Below are 21,261 nucleotides of genomic sequence, written 5' to 3' on the forward strand. Positions count from 1 at the left end.
AGTTTTGTCTGATATTTTCTCATGATGAGATTCATGCTATGCACTTTTGGTGAAAATACCCAGAAAGTGATACTGTGTCCTTCTCAATGCAATGGGGGATACATGATGTTACAGATGATACATAATGTCTGTCTCAATAACAGTGACATTAATTTTGATTACTTGGTTAAAATGGAGTTTGCCAGGTTTTTCTACTGTAAAATTAGAATTTCATTTTTTAAAAAATTTTATTATGTTAATCACCGTACATCATTAGTTTTTGATGTAGTGTTCCATGATTCATTGCTTGCATATAACACCCAGTGCTCCATTCAATATGTGCCCTCTTTAATACCCATCACCAAGCTAGCCCTTCCCCCCACCCCCTCCCCTCTAGAACCCTCAGTTTGTTTATCAGAGTCCATAGTCTCTCATGGTTCATTTCCCCCTCAAATTTCCCCCCCTTCATTTTACCCTAGAATTTCATTGATTTTTTTAATACTAAACAAAATATATATTTCTGTAAAAAGGCCAACAAGGTAGTAATGTATTATTATAATTTATATATATTGCTGAATCTGACATTCCAGTATCATTTTAAGATAATTAATCCACGTTCATAGAAAGACTGACTGGCAACTTCTGGTTTTATCAAGTTTTGTATCAAGGTTATGCTGACCTCAAAGATTAGTTAGAAATCATTCTTTCTTTTGTATTTTTTGAATAAATGTTTTATAGATATGATTCTGATTTCATTTTACCTAAACTTTCAACTTGGGGGGCAAAAAGTGTTTACAATATTTACTGATTACATTTTAATGTTTTGCAGGCTTTATTGTAATGTATCCCCAATCATTCTTGATATTATTCATTTGTTCCTTTTTATTATTTTTTGGTAATCTTGCTATTTATTAATTTTTGTCATTTGGAAATAAACAACTTTTGGTTTTGCTAATATTCTCTATGTTTCTTTTTTATTTCATTAAATTCTTTTATTATTTCCCTCATTCTACATTATGTAGATTTAAATTGCTGCTTTTTTGCCAGCTTCTTCAGATGGATCCATGTAGACCACTAATTCGTTTCAAGCCTTCAAATATATACTTTGAAGGATAAAAAAAATTGTCTTTTAAGATGGCTTTAGCTCCATACCACAAATTTTATATATTCTCTTTTCATTACACTTTAACTGAAAATCTCAAAATATTTTCTAATATTTTATTGACAATTCTTTAACTTATAGCTTATTTTTCTTTTTTTTAAATTAAGCTAAGCGAAATAAGTCAGAGAAAGACAAATACCATATGATTTTACTCATATGTGTAATCTTATTTAATTTTCAAGCTTTAAGGAATATTCTAATTATTTTTTAGTTACTGATTTCAAGCTTAAATCTACTGTAGTCAGAAAACACACTACATATTATCTTAATTATTTGAAATCTGTTGAAATTGCTTTATGTTAATGTAGTCACACATATGAAAATTTTGTAAAATATTCTATGTGCACTTATGTATATTCGTATTATGTATATGTATATGTTCTCAATTATCAATTAGAGCAAAGTTTATTAATCTTTCTTTTCAGGTATTCTATTTTTATTGTTTTTGCCTGCTTTTTCTATAACTTTCTGGAAATTTTGTGTTAAAGTGAATTATATATCTATTAATTCTTTCAGTTTTTGTTTTATAAGCTATATAATTTAGGTGCATACAAATTTAACATTGCTATGCATTCCTCGTAAATTGACCCCTTTTTTATCATTATGAAATGCCTCTCTTTACCTCCAGGAATGCTTCCTGTCTGAAAGTCTGTCTATTATGTTTGATAATGGCATAGTTTACAAAAAGTTTATTTTAGTTGCTGTTTCAATGTTACACCCTTTTTCATTTACTTTACTTTCCAACTTCTCGTGTCTTTATATCTATTTTCATCTCTTATAAGCAGCATATAATTGTTATTAATTGTCCACCCTGACAATCTTTGACTATTAGATAACTGAATAACTTCATTATTAATTTAATTAATTATTGATACATTTGGGTTTAAATCTATCCTCTTAATATTTTATTCTACTTATACTACAGGTTCTAGCTTTCCTTTTCTCTCCTTTCTTGTCTTCTTTTGGGTTTATCAAGTATTTTTTAATTATATTTTTCTTCTCTTTTAAGTTATAGACTCATTAACATTTTTTAACATTTATTTCCTGATTTATTTATTTTTTTAATTTTGTATTTTATTAACATATAATGTATTATTTGTTTCAGGAGTACAGGTCTGTGATTCATGTCTTACACAATTCACAGTGCTCACCATAGTACATACCCTCCCCAATGTCCATCACCCAGCCCCCCATCCCTCCCACCCCCCTCCACTCCAGCAACCCTCAGTTTGTTTCCTGACATTAAGAGTCTCTTATGGTGTGTCTCCCTCTCTGGTTTCGTCTTGTTTCATTTTTCTCTCCCTTCCCCTATGATCCTCTGTCTTGTTTCTCAAATTCCTCATATCAGGGAGATCATATGATATTTGTCTTTCTCTGATTGACTTATTTCGCTTAGCATAATACCCTCTAGTTCCATCCATGTCATTGTAAATGGCAAGATTTCATTTTTTGTTGGCTGCATAATATTCCATTGTATATATATACCACATCTTTATCCATTCATCTGTTGATGGACATCTAGGCTCTTTCCATAGTTTGGCAATTGTAGACATTGCTGCTATAAACACTGGGGTGCATGTGCCCCTTCAGATCACTACATTTGTATCTTTGGGGTAAATACCCAGTAGTACAATTGCTGGGTCATAGGGTAGCTCTATTTTCAACTTTTTGAGGAATTTTGTTCTTTCATTCATCTATCCTCCTCTGGACAAAATGACAAGATAGAAAAAATCACCTCAAAATAAAAGAACAAGAGGCAGTACTGACTGCCAGGGACCTAATCAATACAGACATTAGTAAGATTTTGGAACTAGAGTTCTGAATGACGATTATAAAGATACTAGCTGGGCTTGAAAAAAGCATAGAAGATACTAGACAATCCCTTTCTGGATAAATAAAAGAACTAAAATCTAACCAAGTTGAAATCAAAAAGGCTATTAATGAGGTGCAATCAAAAATGGAGGCTCTAACTGCTACATGAGGCAGAAGAGAGAATTAATGATATAGAAGACCAAATGATGGAAAATAAAGAAGCTGAGAAAAGGAGAGATAAACAACTACTGGATCATGAGAGAAGAATTCGAGAGGTAAGTGATACCATAAGACGAAACAACATTAGAATAATTGGGATCCCAGAAGAAGGAGAAAGAGAGAGAGAGGCAGAAGGTATATTGGAGTATATTGGCCAATAGACTCATTAACATTTAAAAATTTGTCTTTTTGGTTGTTCTTCTATGGATTCCCTCACTTCCTAAGTCATATATATTTGCATTCCCAGACAATGCAAAATATTAAAACACTTTATTTTTTATTTTATTTTTTTTTTTAGATTTTATTTATTTGATAGAGAGAGACAAAACGAGAGAGGGAACACAAGCAGGGGGAGTGGGAGAGGGAGAAGCAGGCTTCCTGCTGAGCAGGGAGCCCGATGCAGGGCTTGATCCAAGGACCCTGGGATCATAACCTGAGCCAAAGGCAGATGCTTAACAAATGAGCCACCCAGGCGCCCCCAAAAATATTAAAACACTTAAACTCCACTTATCCCTTCTCACTTTTGTGTTATTCTTGTCATGTACTTTGATTAAATGCCACAGTATAGTATTATTATTGATTTTTACAGTCACTACTTATTTGAATGTATTCACATTTTCACCACTTACCTTGTTTTCCTTTTTCCAATTCCATTCCACCCTATGAGATGATATTCCTTCTACTTAAGCAAATCTTGTAGCATTCCTCCTAGTGAGGTTCTGCTGGTATAAAATCTTTTGTTTTTGTTTGTAAGCAAATCTCTTTTGTCAATTTTAGATGGCTATTTCCACTAAGGGAAGAACTCTAGAGCAACTATTTTTTTTTTCAGCATTTAAAGTTTCCATGTCAGACTCTTCTGGCTTCCATTCTTTTGCTTAAGAAATAAGTTCAGAATTGTATAATTGTTCCTTTCAAAGTAAGTTGTCTTTTTTCCTCTGGCTATTTCCAAGATTTTTTTCTTTGTCATTACTTTTCATTAGTTTTACCACATGTGCCTGAGTCATCTTTGTTCTCATCTGGTTTAGGCTTCATACTGTTTCTTGAGTCTGTGGCTTAATATCTTTCATCTTTTTTAGGTCATTTTTCATCTTTCTCAGGTCCTTCTTCCAGTCCTAAGAGTCTATTTATCACAAATATAGACTCTGTATATTAGGTATCTCTCAGTCTCTTTTCTATATCTTCAGTCCTTTTGGATATTGTTTACTGACTTATCTCTCATAATCACTAATCCTCTCTCTTGCACCTCTTAGTAGCCAGTTAATGTAGAAGCTGACCACCTTAATGCAATTAGGGATTGAGCTATTTGTAAATGTTTTTAGGCTTGGTCTTCTAAATAAGTATTATTCCTAGTATATACTCTTTCAGGAGACTTAATAAATGCCTAGAAGGTTTAATGTAATCTTCTCCCTTGCTTGACTTTTTACTCCATTTTTTAATCTCCAAATATCACTGTAATTCTCTTTCTTTTTGCACCTGTCTGCTTTTAGCTTCAGAGCCTTTCCACCCACATTGCATATGCATTAACTAATGACTCAAAGGAAAAGGCTGCCAAGAGTAACACACTTAACTAGTTTTCCTTCTCTCTGGAATCCAAGGTCTCCAAGTTTTGGTGCCTTGATTGCTTTCTGGTGTGTTCCAACAATTTTAAAATTTTATCCAGCTTTTTACTTTTGCTCTCAGTGGGAGGGTAGTCTGCAATGAACTAGTTCTTCCTAGCTGGAGTATGAAGTTCTAGATATCTTCATAAGTCTATGTTAATGATAACTCCTCCATGAAACATTTTTCTTATCATCTCATCAGAGATAATCTCTCCCTCCACTAAATTCCTATGAATGTAGTGGTTAATAGAACAGAATCTGGGGCCATTTGAATCAACCTCCACCATGACTTCGGACAAGTTATCTATTTCTTTTTGCCTTAGTTTTCTCATTTATAAGATGAAGATAAAATATGTATTTATGTCACATTGTTGTTATAAAGATTAAATAAGATAATATATGTAAAACACATAGCAGGCATTACATAAGTAATATTGTTAGTAATATTATTAGTAATATGATGGCACCTTTCTTAAATACTTGTTATTTGTGTGCATATATACCTGACTAGACTGCACATTCCCTGATAGAGGACAATGTCTTCCTCATATTCATTTATTTCCCAGACTTGAGATATTCCCAAATAAAATATCTCTTCATTGCATTAATGAATGAATGTAAAATTAACTGAATACACCCAGATTGGATAATTCAATGAAATTAAATGGTAATTTGTTTTGAAAGACCCATGGCAGGGGGAAAAAGTTTAGCTACTGCAAATGAGAACTGGATCTATAGATTTTCCATATCCATTTTAATATTTGTTTAGCTCCCTGAAAGAATAAAATTGTTTTTATTTCATGTCTCCATCTCAGCACTTAGTTCAATCTTGGTTAATGAGACAATCAGTGTTTATTGAATGACTGAAAAAATGATCATTTTGTCATAATTATTACTACTGATTATCTAAAATCGTCTTTATAAATACTTGTTTAAGTTTTAATTTATCATATCTTCTCCAAAATTAAAAAAAGTTCTAATTTTTCTTTTAAAAGTCCATTTTATTTCTCTTTTTCAGTGAGTTGTATTTTACACTGACTTTATTTTTAAAGCTGCTTTAAATGATCCACATCAGACCGGTATGTTTCTGTTACGCTGAACCTTTAAAATGCAAGTGTGGGGCAGAAGTCCATAAACCAGCACACCAAATAATTTAAACACCTCACATGCTATAGGAGGCAATGAAAGATTTTCTATATTTTTCTTTTAAGCCAAGACTGTCCTTTTAAACTTTTGATCCTAATCTTTATTTTTCATAACATTAGCCAAAGTCTCATGGATTTTATTTTCTATATGTTGCTTTCCCAGATGGCCTTTGATGAAGAGAAGAAAATGTTCAAGAGTCAATCTGGACAACAGAGCACCACACAGCTGTGCTGTTCCTTTTTTTTTTTTTTTTTTTTTTCCCCTCTGCCTTGACCTTACCCTGAAGAAAGTACTCCTCTAGGCTCACACTCCTGAAATTGACTGAAGTGTCTCTTAGGATATACTTCAGTCATAGAAAAAAAACTTACTTAAATTCCATTCCAGGTACAACATCTCTTTATTTTATAGATTAAAGTGGAAGGTACCACTGAGAAGGGAAAGGGGATCATGAGTATTTAAAGTTTATCACAAATGAGAAGTTTGTGAACAAAGCCTGCCCATGAGACTGGGATTTGCATTACCTCACCTCTTGAAATCAATCTGCAAGAACGAGTGTGCACTGGACAATTATACCAAGAAAGAAAAATCCAGTATGTGCCTCATTATCACCCTGAGAAACGCCAACACCAATGGTCTTTTATAACCTCTTGATCACCTTTTGATGTTTTTCCTTTAAGTCACATAGACTTTGGTGGCTCACACAACAGAAAAATTATTTTTTTAGTCAATTATAATTGATTTTTGTTTTCTTTCTCACAAGTTTTTTAAATGAAGAAAATACAAGAGAAAGATATTTCTTATATGAAAACAAGGCAAAGGAAATACCTGGCATAAAATGATTCATTGCCAATGTTATTATTTTACTCGAAAGGAGAACCAGTAGTTTTTGAATAAGTTTATAATAACAATGTTAACCATTTATCTATCAACAAACATTAATTAAAACATGCTATATGCCAGACACCACAAAATGGTAATTGGATTTATACTTGCCATGATGCCAAGTCTCTATAGTCACATCCCAAGCTCTAATCAGCATCCAAACCATAAAACAATGCTATTGGGTGAGATTATATAAACCCTATAGTACAACTCCACTCCCAAGTATTCCTCACTTGCATTGCTTTCACCATACTACACACTCAAATCATGGTGTCTACTGGTGAATAAATGATACGTAATCCATTGTCCTAATTGTCACTGAAAACACAGTATCCATTCAATAATTGATTCATTTAATCAATAAACACTATAATTCTACTGTATGCAAGGACACCCTACATGAATCACACACTCCACTTAGCATACTCCATATTGTTGAAGTTATTGGATCTAAGAAAGGGATCAGTGCATTTTCTGTAAAAGACCAAGAAGTAAATATCTGTGTGCTGCAGGTCACATATATCTCTCCTGCAGGTGCTGCTGTACCTTCTTTTTCTTCTTCACCACCCCCTTCCCCAACCCCTACCTCTTCCTCCACTTCCTCAACCCTTTAAAAATGTAAAAATCATTTTCAGTTCATGAATTTTACAAAAACAGGCCTTGGGCTGGATTTGGCCAGCAGACCATGGTTGGCCAGCCCCTGGTCTAAGGGAATGTCTTTACCAGGATATCCAGGTTAGTTTAACACTCTTACTCTTGGCCTCTTTAGGATCCTCAGTCACCATGAGGGGAATATTGGCCTGCATGTTTCTCTTCCCATCATCAGGTTTCTGCCTCAGTCCTCAGAGGGTAACTGATTAAACAAAGAAACATACATATATTTATAGTTCAAAGTCATTTTTCTAGTGAAACATAATCTCCATGGTTGCAATTCCACTCAAACTGAAGACCCCTTCAAGATTATCATGCAGTATGGTTTTTCTTCCATTGATTCAAACCTCCTTAACAAAATCTAGAATTTTTATTTCCTTTTCAGCAATATAATGTCCATTAAGGTAACCAAAATACAATTCTTAAAAAACAAAACACTGTGGTTTTTAAATGTCAATGCCTAACCTCTAGACTGTTCACCAACAATCCAAAATAGTCTCAAGTCAAGGCTTGGAAAATATAGTCATATAAAGACACACAGGCAGACTAAGAAAACACACATGCACAGAGAGAGAAAGACCCTCAGATCTTGTGACAATAAAGAAATTAGATTGAATTTTGTACTATGGTTCTTGGAATCAGTATCATTTGTTTAGTGTTATATCTAATATATATATGGGTATGCCATATTATATTAGAATTAGGAATACTAAGTGACTGTATGAATGGGAATACATAGTTACATGTAATAGACACCCAAATTGACAATGGTTTAAACAAGACAGGCATTTATTTTGTTCTCACATAAAAGTCCTGATGTAATTAGTTTCATGACTGATAATGGCAGCTCCATAGATACCTAGGACCTAGGGAATATCTGTCCTGTTCTTTATCCTCTGGATGGGTCCCTCAACCTCATGGTCCAAGATGTGCCTTCACCTTACAAAGGACAGAAGAAAGCCCATATCCCTTTCATTAAGAAGAAATTCCAGAAACAGCATATATCAGGGTCTTCCATATCCCTGAGGCCAAAACTTAAATCTTAAGACCAAAACTAGCTATAGAGTGGGCTGAGAAATACAGTGTTCTGATAGACATGAAAATGATGTGTTCAAGAAGAGAACCAACTGTAATTAGAAAGTTTTAAGACCATTTAGGGACATTTAAAACTGATGTAATTATGGTGAAGTAGGTGAAGGGGATTAAGGGTACACTTACCACGTGATGAACAGTGAGCAATGTATAGAATTGTTGAATCACTATATTGTACATCTGAAACTAATACAACACTGTATGTTAATTTTACTTTAAAAATACTTAAAAACTTTTTAAAAATTAATGTTTTATAATAAAAAAGATGGAATTATCTATAAAGAAGAAAACTTAGGGGAACTTCTGACACAATGAGAATAAACATCGCATTAAAAGCTATTTGCAAGTACTCAGTCAAGACTTAAGAACCTTAATTAGAAGACACTAAATGACAAATAAAATCATATAATATATTTTTACATGAGGAACATTTGTGATATTTTTAGCATTAAGAAGAGAGGGGATAGTTGCAGCTTTGGAGTGTCCCCTCCATTCTCTTTTTGTCTGGTTAGCAGCATGCCCAGCTTCCTTTGGAAGACTCACTTCTATTCCACTGTGTGCAGTCTTGGTATAAACACCAAGAGGTGCTTTGCCCAACTAATGGGTGTGGGAACTCAGTTAAGCCTATAAGGTTCTCTTTTGGAACACTGAAACCCAGTTAAAATGACACCAAGTTGGGAAAAGAGGTTGGATTGGTTCATTCCTGTGACCTTCTGATGACCTGTCAACCCTATAGCTTCCCCAGTTTCCTTTCTATTTGGATCCTACATCTATATACCAATTTATTTATTTCATTGAGCCACCCCAAATCATTCCAAGTGATTTTCTTTCTGCTTGTGCTAGAAAGCATTATATCCTGCTACTTACAAACAACAACAACAAAAATCTAGTTATATCTGAACAATAAATTCTGTACTGGAGGTGAGTATCTCTCTCTCTCTCTCTCACACACACACACACACACACACACACACACACAATAGGACTCATGAAAAAAAGACAGAATTTACTCTAATTACTTTCTTTGATATGTGTTCTTTGTCTATTTTGTATTTCTGGACATATATGCTGAAGGATGAGATATCATACTCTAATCATAGGAGAAACAACTGGAGGAAATATTGATAGCTAGGAAATAAAGCATATGCTTTGTTGGATGGGGAAAGGTAAAATTAAGCATTTTTAGGCCAGATTGAATATCTATCCAGCAGCTTAATGATCTCAAGAAAGTGATTTTTCTAGGTTATACACAAGCCTAATATTTTTAAGGCTCTTGTTCCTAAGGATAAAATCATGCAATACAAATGAAAACACAATGCATGTATTAAATGCCTCTGGTTATATGAATACTGAGGGCTTTTTTAATATATATGTGTGTCTTTATTATTGCTCTTCTATTGTCATTTCAAAAAAGGATTTCTAATACAGCCCTCCTAAAAGGTACTTCAGGCTTAATGGCTATAGCATTTGTGAAAGTGTTCACAGGGTCAAACTGATTCAATTATTTTCATTTGGATGAAAGGAACAAACATTTTTGAGAGTCTACTATGTTGGTTCTTAACCCAGGTGGAATATTAGATTCACCAGGGAGCTTTTTAAAATGCAGATTTCCAGAACATTTAAAGCCCTCCTCCCCATCCCTATGATTTTGATACATCTAGTAAGTATATGCTAAGGATTGTGCTGTATACTTTATATATAACATCACACAGGGTAGTTCAGCAATTAAGCAGCCAGGCTGTAGACCAAGATTTCATTCAAATCCTGCTTAATCACAAACTGACTAGATAACTTTGGGCAATTTACTTAACCTCAGTGTGCTTCCAGTTCTTCTGCTATAAAATGAGGTCAGTATTAGTACTTGCTTCATTCGGTTGCACCTTCTATGTAGTTAGCATTCATTATTGTGGATTACATAATAATTGATTTTAAATCCTTATGAAAACCTACTGAGGGACACCCTGATGGCACAGTCGGTTGAGCATCCAACTCCTGTTTTTGGCTCAGGTCATGATCTCATAGTTGTGGGATCGAGCCCCATGTCAGACTCCAAGCTGAGCTTGAATTTCTTCTTTTCCCTCTGCCCCTCCCCACCCCCACACACTCTCTGTGTGTCTCTAATCAATCAATCAATCAATCAATCTTTAAAATGATTTAAATTACTATAATTTTCACTTTACATATAGGGAAACTACGGCTTAGAGATAAAAAATAACTTTCCCAAGATCATCTAGTTGCCACCAAGCTAAAATATGGTGTGTTTAGCAATGATGGAGAATATACAATAAAAAATTACTGGAGGTAGTTTTGGTCACAGTGACTTTCAAATGATTACAGAGCAGCTAGGTGGAGATACCTAGTAATAAGTTAATTGCATAATGTAGCTTTAGGTCTCAACAGAGCAGTCATGGCAGAGGAATATTCATTAGGGGTCTTTGATATATAAATTGTGATCAAATCCATGAGTAGGAATGAGCCCAGACAGGAATAATATATAAAGAACAGCAGAAGGTTCAGGGCATAGCCCTTGAGAACTCCAACATTTTATAGGACAAGTAGTCATGTCGAGATTAAAAGAACACTAAGAAGCCAGAGGCAATAGTAAACTCTGAGAAAGTGTTAACATTTAGAGAGAAAAGAGTTTCAGAAAGGAAGTGTTGGTTAAAAGTGTTAAATAACCTGACAGTTCAAGGGAAAAAGGTGTCATGTGGCTTGGGAAAGGGACCTAAGGCACAACAGTTTCATTAGAATAAATAAGTGGATATAGCAAGTATGTATGCCCCTTAAAAAATCTGGTGATAAAGGGAAAGAAAGAGAATTATATATAGGGAAGAACATAAGATAGAGGGTTTTCAATGGAAAATAAAGGTAATGGATCTGGGGCTAAATGACCTTAATTTTCTCTGGCCACTTATTTTGAATTGAACCACTTCTGAATAAGTATGCCATATGGGCATGTGTGTGTACATCCACATACATGTTAGAGGTATACATATTTTGAGGACTTTGTTCAATGGGCTTATAAAACTTAGCCTCCTTGAGTCATAAAATTATTCAAGTCAAATGACTCATACAAGTCAAAACTGAGTTGGAAGATACTTAAGATATGACAAACGTTACCAAGTAGAAACAAAGGAAATTTATATCTTCATTTTAAAGTTAATTGTACATAGGAGAAAACTGAAGTTTTTCTTTTTATTTAATTCCCAATAGACTAAGGAGCAAACAAATTTTGGCAAGAAATTGCTGTCATCTTACAATGTCTTCAAGTACCTTTTCTTCACTATGGTGTTTTTGGAGAGAGTTTTAAGAATTTGATAATTGTATTTTAATATGCCAAACATTCAAATTTCTAAATAGACAATGAATTATTCTTTTTTTCCCAAAATGAATGTATGGAAGTGAAAGAAAAAGAAAAGAATTTGAAGAATATTTACAAAGTGTTAAAGATCATATGCCATACTTCAAAGATACATGAAGATCCCAGCTTCCTTACTCTTAAAGGTAGTATCAAAGTATCGCATGTAAACAATTCTTTTTACATATAATCTTTTTTATTTTAAAAACATATTTCTATGAGACATGTCTCTGTGGAAACAGAACTCAACATAGAGGTTCATTCTATTTTATGACATATTAGCATCACTGTATTTCCTTTCAGTTCTGTGAATCATTTTAGTCCAAATGTGGTGAAGGTGGATTTGGTATTTGAATTATTTAAGGGAAAGTTTTAACTGTGAGCCAAACATACTGCTTCACTCAACATGTCACAAAGCTTTATTATCACAATGTTAAGAGAACCCAATTACTTAAGTGCTACTTGAATAAATTTAAAAAGCAGTTACAGTCTCTTTGTAGATGAACAACTATGAATGACCTCCAGTGAAAAACATACCACCTAAAGGTGGAATAATGAAAATGATATGGGTATCAATCCTATTACTATATGCCAAGAGATAGCGGGGTGGGAGGCTCCTGGAACAGTTTCACAGAGTAGAAGCTGACTGTCTCCCCAAATGAGATTACACTGAAGAAGTTGCAAATAAATGAAAGGAAACCATCTACCAAAATGGATGTAACTGCATCTCATAGAACTTGTGTGTAAAAGAAAGCATTTTATGTAGGAATATTTGAATGACTGGATCAAACAAATATTTGTCAATAGCCTCCTACTCAAGGACAAAAGTTGTAACTAAGTACTTGGTAAGAGACAAAAACAAAGCTGAATGCAACTACAGAGATGAATACAAATACAAAACTGAACTTCTGGCATCTTTTTGTTGAGTTGTATATCCTCTGACGGCAGAAACTGACTCATTCTTGTATTCTCTGAAGTGCTCTGAAAGTTCCTTGCTAATATTCCGTGCTAATAAATGTTATTTGGGAAAATGTGGGCATTTTAAGCATACAAACTTGAACAGTGTCTATCTTGGCCTCACTAAACACTAGACATATATTAGCAAGTTCCTTCAGCATTCTGAGGTTGATTTCCTTCATTTCCAAATAACAATATATAGATCAAAAGTTTGTCATAAGAAGTAAATAATATAACAATTGTGATATACTGCCTTAGCATCTCTTGGCAGAATGTTTAAGATTCATGGTACTGAACAAACATTAGTTCTACCCTTTTTTCTGCCTTTATGATTCCTTTTTAAACTCAATTCTTGATTTCTTCTGAAAACTCAGGAACTTTCATTAATAGTTCTCTTCCCTGATTCTGGCCCAGGACAGTCCTCTTTACTAATTCTTGGTTTCTGACTCCTGGCCCTGCCTAACCTGGTTGCCTCAGATACTTCCTGTGCACACATGATCCATTGCCCAAGCCCCCACCATCAGGTCCCTCATTTCCAGGACCACTCACTCCAGGAGTTCTTACACCACTGTATCTATCATCATTTGCCCCACGCTCCTCTACAGTCTTTACCTAACCCTCTGGTTACTGATATTAACTCCTAGTCCTGGCTTTAACTTCCATTTCTCACACTGCTTAGTGCCTTATCTCACATCACAGCGCCCTCTGGGAATGTCTTTCTTCACCATCAACTCCATTCCACACCCATAACTTTCCTAAAAGTGCAATTCAAATAACACCTCTTCCAGAAAGGCCACTTGGATCTTAGAAACAAGGAGCAATTTAATCCTAAATTGTCATCTGGAGGGTGCTCAGTTCTTAAGTCTTACATGTGTCACTTTTACTCTGATAGGCTGCATTGCAATGGGGAGACAGCATAACCCAATGAGGATCTATATGGTCTTTGAACACTGGAAGATTTCGGATTGGAACCAGGATCAGCAAACCTGTGTGACACTGGACTAGTTACTTCACCTCTTAGTGCCTTAGTTTCCTTATAACTAAAATAGGATTAACACTTACCTCACAGGGTGTCTCTGAAGATTAGATGCAGGTAAAGCATTTAGCAAAGTTCCTGGGATATAACAAGTCTTTATTCAATGGCTATTGTTTTTAATGGGTTTGTGCATGTGTGTGTGTGTGTGTGTTTACTTCTTATGTTACCTTGCAGCTGTCTGTGATGTTTAATGAATGTCCAACTTGTCATAATTTCTCAAAAAATAAGACTTTGTGTCTTTTTTTGTAAATCCAACTCTTGACTTTCCTGATTAAATACGTAATATGTTGCCATGCATACGTTAAAGCTGAGTAATCAATGATGGATAAGTGAATGATCCAGTTCACATCTATGAATAAAATTACTATTTTTATAGTTTAAGTACTACCACTTAGGGCTCATAAAATGTACAACTACTAAAACTAAGTACTGAATCTTGAGACAATATGAAGATAGCCTTTGGGATTAAGATTTATTTACATCTGAATTTTACTTCATTTTGATATTGTCTGTATTCACTTCACTAATATTTTATTTGTTGATATTTTAAAGCACTTTATAATAATTTTTAATAACTAGTTTTTTAAAAATTTGTAAGTTAAGTAAAATATATCTAAAAACTTTATATATATACACATACATATATATTTGAAATAATATTAAAAATAATATTTTGAATTTGGTCATTTTTTCATTTGACTCCAGCTTCATCCAAACACCTGGGCAATAAGTAGAAAAATGAAAGGAGCAGTAATTTCCCTCATGTATTCCACCAATCCCATCTCTTGTACAGAGACATTTAGAAAAATGAGCCTTAGCATTCAAGTGATGTTTTAGTAGGAAAAGTTGTAAATTTCTTGACACAGAAAATAGAGATAGTGGGTTTTCTACATAGTGTGCACATCTATATATTATGTGTATCTTAGCTCCATTGTTGTTCTTGGGTTAGTTGTTAGTGAATGACCATATGCCTTTTATCTATTTTTACTAGATCAATATCTCCTATTTCACACTCTGAACTCTTAAAGTCATAGCATGAAACCTATATGACAGGTAATATGAAACTGCATTTTTATTGTAGTAAAAAGAAAAAAGGGAGAAGGAAATGCTAAAATGATTGATACATCTTGTAATTGTTTATTATGTGAATCAAAATTGTAAAATAATGGATGTTAAATACTAAGCAGCAAAGAACAAGCAACCATGAGCATAGTTCTCACTAAACCATAAATTTGTAAGAATTTTAGGTCATATAATTAGGCTCATTTGGTGGGGAACAGCCTGTCCTTGCAAATTGAATATTTAAAATTGGTCTTCACCCCAAAGACATGACCTGTTCAAATGAGAAAGCTAGTAATTCCTAAGCATCCACACAGTTCAACCACAGACTCAAACTTCTCTACCCAAAACTGCCCTTCTTTATGCCCCTTCTATTGCAAATCTCTCCCATAATCCATCTCTGTCTTCACTCTTTTCTTAAACATTCCAGTAGCTTCTAAGTTAAAAGCCCTACCTACAGGTATTTTCATCTTGTCACTTGTCTTATCAAAGGGAAGCTATCTGGGGCACCTGGGTGGCTCAGTCATTAAGCATCTGCCTTCGGCTCAGGGCATGATCCCACGGTCCTGGGCTCGAGCCCCACATGGGGCTCCCTGCTCAGCGGGAAGCCTGCTTCTCCCTCTCCCGCTCCGCCTACTTGTTTTCCCTCTCTCACTGTCTCTCTCTCTGTCAAATAAATAAATAAAATCTTTTTAAAAAGGGGGTGTAGCTAGCTGTAATCTTTGTCTCCTGAGGAGTCTTAGACAGCAGGTTTGGTCACTTGACTAGGATTATGTATCTGATGGAATACCCAAATGTCCCAAACAGCAATTGCATCTAAGGAAAAGAAATACTAATTAGTGTAATATATCCAAATGTCTTAGAATCTATACCTAATCACTATGCAAGACAATAACATTTATGCATATCTTTAAGCATGTCAGTTTAATTTTATTAGACATTTAGTTTACTGTTAATATTGAATGCAGATCATGCTCATTTTATCTTTTTTTAATTTTATTTATTTATTTTACCTTTGTTTGTACACATCTAGCTCAGCACAAAACTTGAAACAATTAAAAGTGAACAATGATCAGGAGACCTGAGCTCTGCTCTGACCTCTACTAGTAGGTAAATGTTGACCTTGGCCAGAGCACTTAATTTCTTTGAGCATCACCTTCCACAGTCATGAAAAATAAATAAGACCTTGCCCACATAATTCACAATACTGTTATGAGTTAAAGTAAGAACATAGATACCACAGTTTTATACAAATTGTTCTATAAGTAAAAGTACCCTGTAGCATAAAAAATGTGAAACTCAGAATTAATTAATTCAATCAACAAATTTAGCTAGAACTCATCTTGTCAATGTTTCGAACCATTAAAATAATGCTTAATTGTTGCATTTTGCACAAAGCACTTTTATTGCTGGATCTAATTCCCTTATTGAATTATATTACACTGGATGTTGTCTGCAGATACTAATCATATAAATGGAGCTGTGTCACCATTAAATTACCATGTGAAATGTTTCAACATTGCCAAAGGCTGACTAGATAGAGTTTCCCATGGTTCCATAGCAGGACAATAACATACTGTTAATCTTTTTGAAATATGTCAGAACCACCAAAGAAAACCATTTCAAGTTAGTTCCTCATGAAATTGATAAGACAAAAGATACTGACATCATTCCATAATACAGCCTCACACAATGGATAACTGCTATCAGTACATTCAGTACTGGTATCAATTAATGCTGACATGCTACAATAATAAAAATTAACAAAATCTACCAGGAAAGTTTTGGATTTCATATCTGCTAAATCATTTGACTTGGAAGTTTGATACTAATGAGCAAATTCTTGCAACTCATCCTTCCTTCTTAAAAATATATTTTACTGATTGATAAAACAAAGCATCACCTGAGAGATGCAATTTTCTCCATGTGCTGTTAAATAAATTATGAAAACTTAAAAATATTTATTGAGGAAAATATATCTACACTCGGCATACAAATGTATATGGATAGTTGGCATATGCCTCTGTGAGTCCATGCTCCAAGACAGAAAAAAAAAAAAAAAAGGGGGGTTCCTAAAGAAAATTCTTTTTTCAGTCCTCTGAAGTTTTTCCACCATTTAACTGCTCTGAGCCCCCATTTTCAACCTGTAAAATGGAAGTTTACTGTGTTATGGTCCTAAATTTAATCAAGTAATATATGTAAAGCATCTAGCATCTTGTCTGGCACATACTGTAGTGTTTGATTGTTAGTTTCATTCTTATTCTCTCATTTATCTCTGGGTTCCCTATAAGAAGTCAATTAGCAGTGTAAAGTCTTTCAAAATTTCAAAAACATTTGTTCATTCCTCCAGAAATGTTCATTAGTTCTCCAAGGATGAAATCACTATACTAATACTTGCCTAGATTCAATGGTAAGTGAAACATTATAATTCTTAGAAGAACTTAGAAAAAAAAGAGGACATAGAAATTGCTGTAAAATATTTTTAGCTACCACTTGAGATAGGGTATAAACTATGCACACAGATTGGTCATGATTTACAAGCATTCTGTGTTTCATAAATTCTGTGGCAATATCAATGATTTATATTTGAGAATACATTTTCTAAAAGATACATTATGTATGGAGGTTAAGGCCACACACCAATTTGCATGGGCCTAATTATTTCATTCATTTTTTTCCAATAAACATTTAATAAGTATCTACCATATGTAAGGCAACAGGTAGCCTCTGCAATACAAATGTGAAAAAAATGAAATATGAAAAAGTGAGCCATTATGTAAATTAACCTATAGAGCCACTAATTCATATATAAGTACATATTGTAATAAATCCAATAGAGAAAATACAACAGTGTGCTAAGAGTGAAGAGAGTTGAGGCTTTTTACAATTTTGTATTTAGACCTTTAGGAAAACTTCTTTGGGGAAATAACATTGTGAGTCATGAAACAAAAGATGAGTTAGCCAATTGAAGAGTTAAGAGGTATGAGATATTTTTGCTGGCCCCATCTACCCTTTTCCTCTCCATTCTGGGCAGAAGGCTGAGCCATTGGACTGCATTAGTGGGGTCCCTTATGCACTGGCTTCTGGTTTGGTTTGGGCAATGGGAGAAAGGATATTATAAAATGGGAGAGAATGAGTTTAGATATTTATTTTCCTAGTTTTTTCCTCTGTTGTATTACAGTGGATGACTGTGTCCCTCTGCTAAAGACTATAGCTCTTGCCAGTTACCCTTCTCTATACAATCCTTTCTAGTTCTAGTAACCATTCCCTCCCATTGCCTTTTCAAGCTTAGGAGTAGTAATAGCCTTCCACTTTTAGTAGCCTCCAGGTACTTACTTAATATGGTGGCATGGGAGGAAGTACAACAGGAGAACAGACATTGGGAGAACAAATGGCTGTGTTGGTTGATTACTGTGACATCAATAATGATTATAATGATTATGAGATCAGCTGGATGCTTCAGATGACCCCACAGAGATTACCCAGGAAAAAAAAAATTGACAGTCATGAATTTCTAATTCAGAATCAGGGCTGAAAATCATAAAGCCCTAATGATAGCTCTGAAGGGTCTTTCATCTTCCATAGTCTCAGGGGAGAATGGATGTAAACTAAACCCAAAGCCTGGTAATAAGGGTTGTAGAACGGTGGTACAGATTGAGTGCTTAAATGTCCTGTGCTAAAATCAGGGTGCTAGTGGGAAGGAGTAGAAACTCTGAGTGAATCTATTATGGTAGAAAATGACAAATGAAAACCCATGGAACTCCCCGCCTTCCTCCACATCTGTCAAGAAAAGTAAACCAAAAGCAATTCTGCATTCTCAGAGTCATTACAGAGGTTAGTAAAATCATCAAAGACTTTAAATATTCCTATAATATCCCAATTTCTTACAGCTGTATGTGTAGTTCACAAATGAAATGGGTCGTGGAAAATGAAAGTAGATTATCACAGACTTAATCAGGTGGAGATACCAATCACAGGTGCATTTCTAGATGTGGTATCTTTAATGGAGCAAATCAACCCAGCCTCTGGCAGCTAGCATGCAGCAATTGACCTGATTGACCTGGCTTTTTTTTTTTTCTTTACCCTTCAGCAAAGATAATCAGAAGCAGTCTGCCTTCACAGGTACAACAATACTTTTATGGTCTTGCCTCAGGGTTATGTCAACTCCTGTGCTGTCATAATATAGTCTTGAGGCTCCCTGATCTGATATCCCATAGAACATGACACTGGTTCATTACATTTGTGACATTATGCTAACTGGATCTAATGAACAGGAAGCCGCAAGCACTTCAGATGCCTTAGTAAGACATATGCATGCCAGAGAGTAGGAAATAAGGCCTACAACAATTCAGGACTATATCATATTCTAGGGGTCCAATCATCTTGGGACTGTCAGGATATCCTCACCATAGTAAAAAACAAGTTGTAAATTGTATTGACCACCATGAAGAAGTATAACTTGCTGATGTTCTTTGTGTTTGGGAAGGAACATAAACCATATCTGGTAACCTATTAGGCTTCCCAGTTTTTTCTGTGCAAAGTTGCCCTTTTCATTGGCATTGTAATTTTCTGGGCCCAGTGGCTTTGTAAGTGTCTGAGGCAGAGACACCATATGAAGCTTTGACCAATCCCAATACATGAATTGCTGCTAAGACCACTAAGAGTTGGGAAGGAGGCAATGCCCTTAGCTAACCATAGTTCTTCTTTTGAAAAAGAGTTCTTGACTAGCTTGTGGGCCCTGATGTTGCCTGAACTTTTATCTATGAAACCCAAGTGATTTGTAACCTGTAAATTAGAAGTATCTGATTCGCTAAACCATCAATTTAGATGTGCACTATAGCATTATATTATAAAAAGAAATGATATACTCACCTTGGGTGCCCAAACGGATTTGTAAGGCACAAGTTAACTTCATTGGCTGGGGGTTCAGATTTCCAAGATACTTGCTGATACAGTTTCACTGACTATGCTACAACCCACACACATAATCACATAGGACTTTCTTATGATCAATCAATGGGGGGAAAAGGAGGCAAGACTACAGTTTATACATAGAACTGCTTAGTATGGTCTTTCAAGCTAGAGCTGATAGTCACTTCAGTATAGTCCAACTCAGGGGTACCCCTGAAAGACAGTAAGTGGTGAGGGTAAATATCTCCTGTGGGCAGAAATCGAGGTAGTACATCTAATTGTCCATTTTGCATGGAAGGAAAGCTAGCCTTAAGTGCAGGTCTATACTGATTCATGAGCAGTGCCCAACAGACTGTCTAAATGGTCAGGGACATGGAAAGAATAAAGCTATATGAGTGATGGTTTATGAGGAAGGTTTATACAGAATTTCTTAGAAAGAGAACAAAGTGTGAATTTTTTTTCCCACCATTTCTCCTCTGTGGAGAATGCTTTTAATAATCAGGTGTCCTTTCAATAAGCTGTCCTTTCCAGTGGCTATCAGTCAGCCTCTTTATCCAGCCATGCCAGTTCTTGCTCAAATGAGCCATGTCTAGAGTATTTGTGGGGGGCAGGATTGAGAGCTATTCATGTGTTCAATAACATGAATTTCCCCTCATAAAGGCTGGTCTTGCTACCCACACCAAGTGGCCAACAAGCAGGCTGATATGACACCATTCCCCAGGAAACTGGTCTACTTCTTGGTGGCAGTTGATTGCAATAAACATTTCTATCATAGAAGAGACAGTGATTTGTCCTCACAGACATAAATATATATTACAGATACAGAAATTCCTTTGTCCACAGCACTTTTTCCAATACCATCCTTCCAAATACCTTATCCACAGCCATGGCATTCAACACAGTATAACTTTACAGTGGGTGACACATATTACAGCAAAAGATTACAGCAATGGACTTATGCCCACATAATTCACTGACCTTACCATGTCCCCCCATCACCCAGAGAGCACGTGGCTAAATAGAATAGTGTGATGGCCTTTTAGCATGGTTATGGAGTTAACTAGTAAACACCATGAGGGGTAGGGTTCTAGCATAGAAGATGAAGTATATTCTTAAGCCAGGAGCCAATACTTAGCACTTCTCTCCTATGGCCAGAATTAACAGATCCAGGGATCAAATTATACAGGTGAGGATGGTCCTTCTCAGTATTATACCAATAAACTACCAGAGGAAGTTTTTCTTCCCTTCAAATTTGCTTTTGGGAATGTTAGTGTCCAACAGAGGAAAGCTAGTATCCAATAATGAAACTGTGTATCCACTAGGATACAAAGTCATAGTCTTATTAAGTTAAAAGCTGAGATTGCCTTTTGAAATTTTTGGATCCTTGTGCCATGTAACA

The sequence above is a fragment of the Neomonachus schauinslandi genome, chromosome 4, assembly GCF_002201575.2.
Source record: "Neomonachus schauinslandi chromosome 4, ASM220157v2, whole genome shotgun sequence".
Lineage (NCBI taxonomy): Eukaryota > Metazoa > Chordata > Mammalia > Carnivora > Phocidae > Neomonachus > Neomonachus schauinslandi.